A 7,681-nucleotide genomic window follows, 5' to 3' on the forward strand; every position below is an offset into this window, starting at 1 on the left:
TTAAATGAATTAAAAACTTTCTTAAGGAGTCTCCTCTGTTCTGACCAAAGGCGATGATGAGAAAGCTAGAAAGCAGGTACCTCTTCTAAGGTGTCCTGTTAATTACTTTCAGCAGAAACTCTCCTCATTATATACTAGTAGCAGCACCCTGACTATCTGGCTTTCTTGGAAAGGGTCTTTTCTGACATCATAATCTAGTTTCCAATATTACTGAGTAACCTCTCTGATAATGCTGAGGACATGTGAATGCAAATGAGATGACTTCACACAGGAAGCGCACGCTCTCTCTCTCTCCTGTCCTCTCTCCTCTCTCTCTCTCCCCTTAGAAATAGAACAAGTGCCAATAGATGCTGAATGTTTGCTCAGGCCTTGCTATCACATAAATGCACTTTAGCAAATAGGAGGATATGAAGGCCTGTCTTTCATCTGAAGTATTCCATGTGAAGACAGTTTAACATTGTGAGAACTGCACTTACATGAAAGACAAGTCCGATTTTAAGAAAGATTTTTTCTAAAAATGTAAGTGCACTTTTACACTTCATGTTTAAATAACTGGTTGATGTATATCTCCAGGGATATCTCCTCTTGCAATTTAGAAAAAAAAAGCATTTATGGTTAGCTTTTTCATCTTTCTTCCTTTTTTCTTCCTCAGTCCAAACAACAAGGAAACAAACATGCAAATCAGAAAAGTATCTATAGCTCTTAAAACAGTGCACCTGGGCTCAGAAATTCCCTTATCTTCTTACCAATAAGCATCCAGATTTAACATTTGCCAATCTGTAGCTCCAGGCTATCTCTCTTAAATCCTCTGAAACCAAACAACTAAATTCATCCTTTCTCTACTCCAAACTTTTTCTTGGTGTACATAGAGAAGTTTGCATAATTAGCTCAAGTAAAGTTATCTTTTGATTCCATTACAATAAGTTCCTAATCACTTACTTGCCTGGACTGAGACTTGAGGGGAGGCTTTTGCTGGCGGACACCATGGTTGAGCAAAAAAAGGAGATGTCATACCTTTAAATCCCAAGTAGGGGTAGGAAAGGGTGTATTTCATTGTTAAATCTCTGTCCTTAGATGAGGATAAGACTGAAACAGGGTCTCCCTTTTCCAGGAGCAGGACTCCCTGCTGACATATGGAGAAACTACCTCCAGAGAAGCACTAGACATGCATCAGTCTTGTTGGGAAAGTGGGTCTCACACCAGCCTCAACCTTCCCTACTTCCTGGGCAATGTTCAGCTTTCCCGTAGCAGGACCAGAAAGCCGGGCAGCGAGGCAGTTTTCCCCAAGGGACCTAAGCCAACGTGAGATGAGAAGGTCTTTAGGAAATGGGGGTCTCCAGGGACCACTTCTCCAAGGCCCAGCACTTGTGCACCTCCTAACCCCATGCGTATGAGTATCAAAATGTTTGAAGAATAGTCTTCTCTTCTGGCCTGTGTGTGTGTGTGTGTGTGTGTGTGTGTGTGAGAGAGAGAGAGAGAGAGAGAGAGAGAGAGAAAATGGATGTGTAGCACATGAGTCCTGATTTCCTGGACTGATGGACTGATGATGCCCTTGGCTGGGCCAAGCTCTTGGCTTCCTGAAGTAGGCAGCTCTGTAGAGAGAGAAAATGGATGTGTAGCACATGAGTCCTGATTTCCTGGACTGATGCCTGCCCGATGCCCTTGGCTGGGCCAAGCTCTTGGCTTCCTGAAGTAGGCAGCTCTGTACTTGTTCGAGACCACAGGGAGAGTTTCAAGTCCCACCTGGCTCAGAGGACAACTTGTCAACCTAAAACTGATTCTGGCGGTGCCACACTACCCTCCTGGCTGACGCCCAGCTCCCTGTGAGGGGGATCCTCCTTTCTTACAATCTGAGCCCTGGCTGTCTGGAAGGCACTGCCCCTAGAGTTGCAAGGACCTGGGGAACTGTTACCTCCCCAACACCATTCACCCCGGGGCAAAAGCAGCCAGTTTACATCCAGTCTGTCCCCAAGGCAGCCTGGGATGCCCATCCTCTCACGCAGAAAGGCATCCAAACACTTTAGAGAGGGCATTGTGCCTATTTCGCTTTGAGCTCCTGATGATGGTATGTGAGGGCCCTGCCTGCCCATCCTGGGATTTGTGTCAGAAATAAGGCTGCGGGAAAGAAAACGTGAAAACCGCATGCTCCCTCCCGCTGTCGCAGGAAGGGGTGGAGAGTGTCTCCTATGGCTTTTGGTGAGGCATGAGGGCGACAGGATCATCCACCTCCCACTACAGGCTTGGGTCGCCCTTTGGGGATACGATCCCCAACAAAGACTGGGGCTTGGCGCCTGGGGGCCCTTTGGCGGGTGTAGCGACGCCCCCCAGGCTGCTCTCCCTAGGAATCTGGAGCCCCTAATGCCGCCCAGAATCTGCTCTGTCCCGCGTGGTCGACCTAGCGCTGCATTCCCTTCCGCCAGGTTGAGTGCGTGGTTTCTCATCCAGTGGAGTCAGAGTCTCGGGAGGGGCCCCGCTCAGGCTGCGAGCAAAGGAAGCTTCGGGAACAGTGTGACCCGAGACAGGGTCCGAGGGCCCCAGCGGAATTCCTCCAGGGGGGCTCTCCCCCTCCCTTTTTTCTCTTGGTCAATCGGTGACTCCAGTGTGACATAAGCCCCTGGCAGACTGAAGATCAAATCCCAGTGGGGGCTGGGGGAGAGAAGTGTGGGGCAGAGGCACCACCCGCAGCCCAGTCCTGGTTCCGGTTCGGTCCAGGTCGGGGGGGGGGGGGGGAGGGGAGGGTACGGGTTTGTGTGCAGGATGGTCTCTCCTCCCTGAGCCCCACGGCTCCTCTCCCCTAGCCCGCCTCCCGCGCAGCCCGTGCAGCTCAGCACTGTGCTGCGGAAGCCCCGTCTGTTTTATTTCATTTAACAGGATCCGCGAAGCCAAGGCGGGGTGAGGGGCAGCGCGGGCGAGCAAAGGAAATTAAGGAGCAGGAAACACATTTCTCGCTACAAACTCTCTACGTCTGATTCTGAGAATCCGGTGGCACTTTAAAGGAGACGCCGATTAATTTCTGAAGACCGCTCTCTCTAGAGCTGCTCGGTGGCTGCAGCTGGCGATCGCGGGAGGTACGGACTGCGGAACACATGGCGCTTCTCCAGGGCATACGAATCCACCTCGCTGGTGGCTCCTGTGGCGTTTGCGAACCGCGGGAGTTGGCTGGGGGAAGCTAGTGAGCTGTCCATGGTGGTTAAGACTCCTTGACGTGCGTGCTCCCGCCGTCCTGGCGAGGCGCACCCCCCCACCTCCACGCTGGGGGCCGCCACACCCTGCAGCCCAAGCCTGCGGCGCCCGCCGCGGGTGTGCGCTCTGCCCAGGCTGGATGTGTTCCTGTGCCCAACTCCGGGATGCGCTCTTGCAGAGACAGAATTCTCAAGATAGGCGGGAAAAAACCTCCTGAGTCCAAATGGTGGGTTTCCTATTAGGTCCTTCCTGAAGGTGCCCCCCCCCCCTCCCCCGTCAAGTCACATCTCGCATGCATTAAGAAACATCAAAAAGAGATGTAGAGACAGAGAAGCATCGATCAGATGCTCAAAACTCAGAGGGAAGGTAGGGGAGGGTGGGGGTGAGCGGGAGAGATCAACCATGCATATAAGCATAAACGATGGATGTGGACAACAGAGGGTGAGGGTGAGGGCAGGATTGGGGGGATGAGAGGACATGGGGGGATAAGGACACATTTATAATATCTTAATCAATAAAGGGGAAAAAAAGAAACATCTGTCAATCCACTAGCCTGCCTCCCTTCCCTGTCTAAGGTTCTATCCTGTAAAGAGGGAGAAGCAGGTTGATCTTGTCATGCTTCTCGTATTTGTTAAAAGCAAATTATCATAGCGAACCCATGGCGACCCATGGCATCTCTATGGTAATGTCCACGCACCCACTCTTACTGAGCGGGACTCTGCTGCTGGGAGATTGTAAGGGACTCAGAGATTTTGGTCAGTTCCTTCCCTAGGAGTTGTTGGGGATTTTTGACAAATATTACTGCTCGTAAGGGCAACGTCTTCATTATTTACCAGAACTCTGAGCAGTGTCTTATTGCCACTCTTAGCAAAGGAGGAAACAAAGAACTTGCCATGTAATATTGCGATATTATAGGTCCAATCTCTAGTACTTGTGACATACTGTTATGAAGAAATCTTCATGAATTTAATTAAGCTCTTTTATATGTTTAAGGCAAAGAATGTGCTGCTTTTAAAATTATCATCACATTTTACCTTTTTGTCTTTTATTTCCCACCTACTTATCTCTATTAAAGATCTCATCTCCATGTGAGTAACAAATTCCCTTAAATACTACAAAAGCTACAAAATATTGTAAACACAACTCTTATTTGTGTTTGTGCCTTTATTTATGGGAGCATACCTAATTAACACCCAGTATATAACAGAAACTTTTATATACTTCTGCAGAAGACATCAAATTGGGATCCATCAGTGCTTGATGGTTTCACCCTTTCTTTTTATAGTGGTGTTGTACTTAAACAAGTGTGTGTGAGTGTGTGTGTGCTCATGAGCACACACGCTTACAGACAACTTTGAGAATGCCTGATGTAAAATAGAAAGTGTTATGATTCAATAATTTTTCAAAGCTTTTCTCACTCTCAATTTCTTGGCCTATAAAATAAAAATAATTAATAGGGAAAAATGGAATATTTCTACATAGTCTTTTAAATATTTTCCCAAGTCAATAAAATTGATATAAAACATTTTACTTTCCCTCTATTTATATACAATTAATAAAATGAAGCTTGAATGTGTACCCAATTCCCTGAAAAGTATGAAGTAAGCCCGCATAATAATGTTTTATTATTGTTTTTATATATTTTGTAACTTAGATGTTTAGTTTTATTGTATGAATTCTTTACTCCTCTTTCTATGAAAATAAAAATACAATGATAGAAACAGACTTTATTCTTTTACCTGCTTATATAATTTAGAAAGCTCCCCCCCTTGGTAGCTTAGCATTTTTCACAATCCCTGGTGATTATGAACTGAAAAATTTTCCTTCAAAGTTAATCTAATTTTCAATCGCTTATTTAAAAAATAGTTTTCCCCAACAGTGTATTTATTAGATTTTAAATATTTCATTATTTTATTAATTAATTTCAATACATTGATTAGGGAGGGTATTAATCCTTACTAGACAATTTTTCTTCTTTTCAAGAGGTAAGCATTCAATTGGTATAATTATCTATGAACAAAAAATCCATCTGTCCCTTGTTTGTATTCTGCTTATTAAATTCCCAATGTGCTCAACACTACTGTGAGCCCAGAGTAGATCTTCTGAATATATATATATAGAGTCAAATTGAATTGCAGTTATTTCTACCTGCCTCCTGACTTTTAGAAAATGAAAGCATATTTTTAATCATTTTAGATCTGTTTTCAAAAATCCTTATGTAAAGCTCTTTGATCTGGAAAAGTTTCAAAAGTATATATTTTTTCTTCTCTTTTTACTTTTCAATTACAGTTGACATTCAATATTATTTTATATTTTCTTTATGTGTTGTATTATGCTAATTGGTTTGTGGATATTGAACCAATCTTGCATCTCAGAAATACTCCCACTGATCATGGTGTATGATATTTTTAAGGTATTGATGAATTTGATTTGGTAATATTTCATTGAACAATTTTGCATCTATGTTCATCAAAACATTGACCTATAATTTACTTTTTTCTGTAATGTCTTTGTTTGGTTTGAAATCAGGATAATGCTAGCCTTGTAAAATGAGCTTGGGAATCCTTCCCTCTTCTTGAATCTTTTGGAATAGTTTGAGAAGAATAGGTGTTAATTCTTTGAATGTTTGTAAAAAAATTCAACTGTAAAGCCATCTGATCCAGGGCTTTTGCTTGTTGGCAGTTTTTTTAATCACTGATTTGATTTTATATAATTTAGGGAGCTTCCTCCCCCAGCCTTGTTGTAGATTTTCTGTTTCTTCTTGACTTAGTCTTGGAAGATTATTTCTGGGGATTTATCCATTTCTTCCAGATTGTCCAATTTTTTGGCATAAATTGTTAGTAGTATTTTCTTATAATTCTTTGAATTTCTGTGTTGTAGTTGATTGCTGTTGGTATGCTTGATGTTGTCCCAGAGGTACCTTAAACTGTCTCATTCATATTTGGTTTTACTTATTTGGGTCCTCTCTCTTCTTTTCTTGGTGACTCTGGAGAAAGGTTTATTAATTTTGTTTATCTTTTCAAAGAATCAGCTCTTGGTTTCATTGATCTTTTGCATTTTCTTTTTACTCTATTTTATTTATTTCTGTTCTGATCTTTAGTATTTCCTTCCTATTACTAACTTGGGACTTTGCTTGTTGTCCTTTAAGTGTAAGGTTCGATTGTTGATTTGAACTTTTCTTTGTTTCTTGAGGTAGGCCTGTATTGCGATAAATTTCCCTCTTAGGACTGCTTTTGCTGTGTCCCCAAAATATTGGGTTCTTGTGTTTTTATTTTCATTTGTTTCAAAGTATCTTTTTATTTCTTCCTTGATTCCATTGTTAATCCATTCATTGTTTAGTTGCATGATAGTTAGTGTCCATGTATTTGTGTTTTTTTTCTTGTAATTGATTTATAGTTTCATAGCATTGTGATTCAAGAAGATGCTTGATATGATTTCAATCTTCTTAAATTTATTGAGACCTCTATTGTGGCATAACATATGGTCTATCCTGGAAAATATTTCAGGTGCATTTGAAAAGAATGTATATTCTGCTACTTTTGAAGATCTCTACCTGGGTATGTAACTTTGACTTGGACAGGGAATCGAACCTCCCTCTTGGTTTATGGGTAAACATTCAACCACTGAGCCACACCGGCTGGGTGTGAGTCATGTTTTCTTATCTATTCAGCAACTCTATGTCTTTTGATTGGGGTATTTAATCCACTTACATGGTAGGTATGTAGTTATTGCCATTTTATTATTCATATTTATGTGTGGTGTTTTTTTTCTTCTTCTCAAAAAAGTTCCTTTAACTTTTCTTGTAATACTGCTTTGGTTGTGATGAACTCCTTCAGATTTTTCTTTCCTGGCAAGCTCTTTATCTCTTCTTTGATTCTCAATTACAGCCTTCCTGGGTAAAATAGTCTTGGTTGTAGGTCCTTGCTTTTTATCATTGTGAATATTTTGTGCCAATCTCTTCTGGCCTGCAAAGTTTCTGTTAAGAAATCAGTTGACAGTCTTATGAGAGCTCACTTGTAGATAACTAACTGCTTTTCTCTTGCCACTTTAAAAAAATGTATCTTTATTACAGATGTCCCCTTCCACCTCCACATTGACTTCCTTCACCCCCACCCCCTGCCCCATCCAAGGCTTCACCACATTATTGTCTGTGTCTATAGGTTATGCATATAAGTTCTTTGGTTAATTTCTTCCCATCCACCCATCCACCTACCCCTTCCTTCCCTCTGAGATTCATCAGTCTGTTCCATGTTTCTATGTCTCTGGATCTATTTTGTTCATTAGATTTCACATATGAGTGAGATCATGTGATACTTGTCTTTCTTTGACTGGTTTATTTTGCTTGGCATAATACTCTCCACGTCCCTCTCTTGCTGCTTTTAAATTCTCTCTTTGTCTGTAACCTTTGGCATTTTATTTATAACTAGAGGCCCGGTGCACAAAAATTTGTGCACTTGCGGGGGGGGGGGGGCCCCCAGCCCGGCCTGTGCCCTCTCGC

The sequence above is a fragment of the Myotis brandtii genome, unplaced genomic scaffold (genome assembly GCF_000412655.1).
Source record: "Myotis brandtii unplaced genomic scaffold, ASM41265v1 scaffold358, whole genome shotgun sequence".
Taxonomy (NCBI): Eukaryota; Metazoa; Chordata; class Mammalia; order Chiroptera; family Vespertilionidae; genus Myotis; species Myotis brandtii.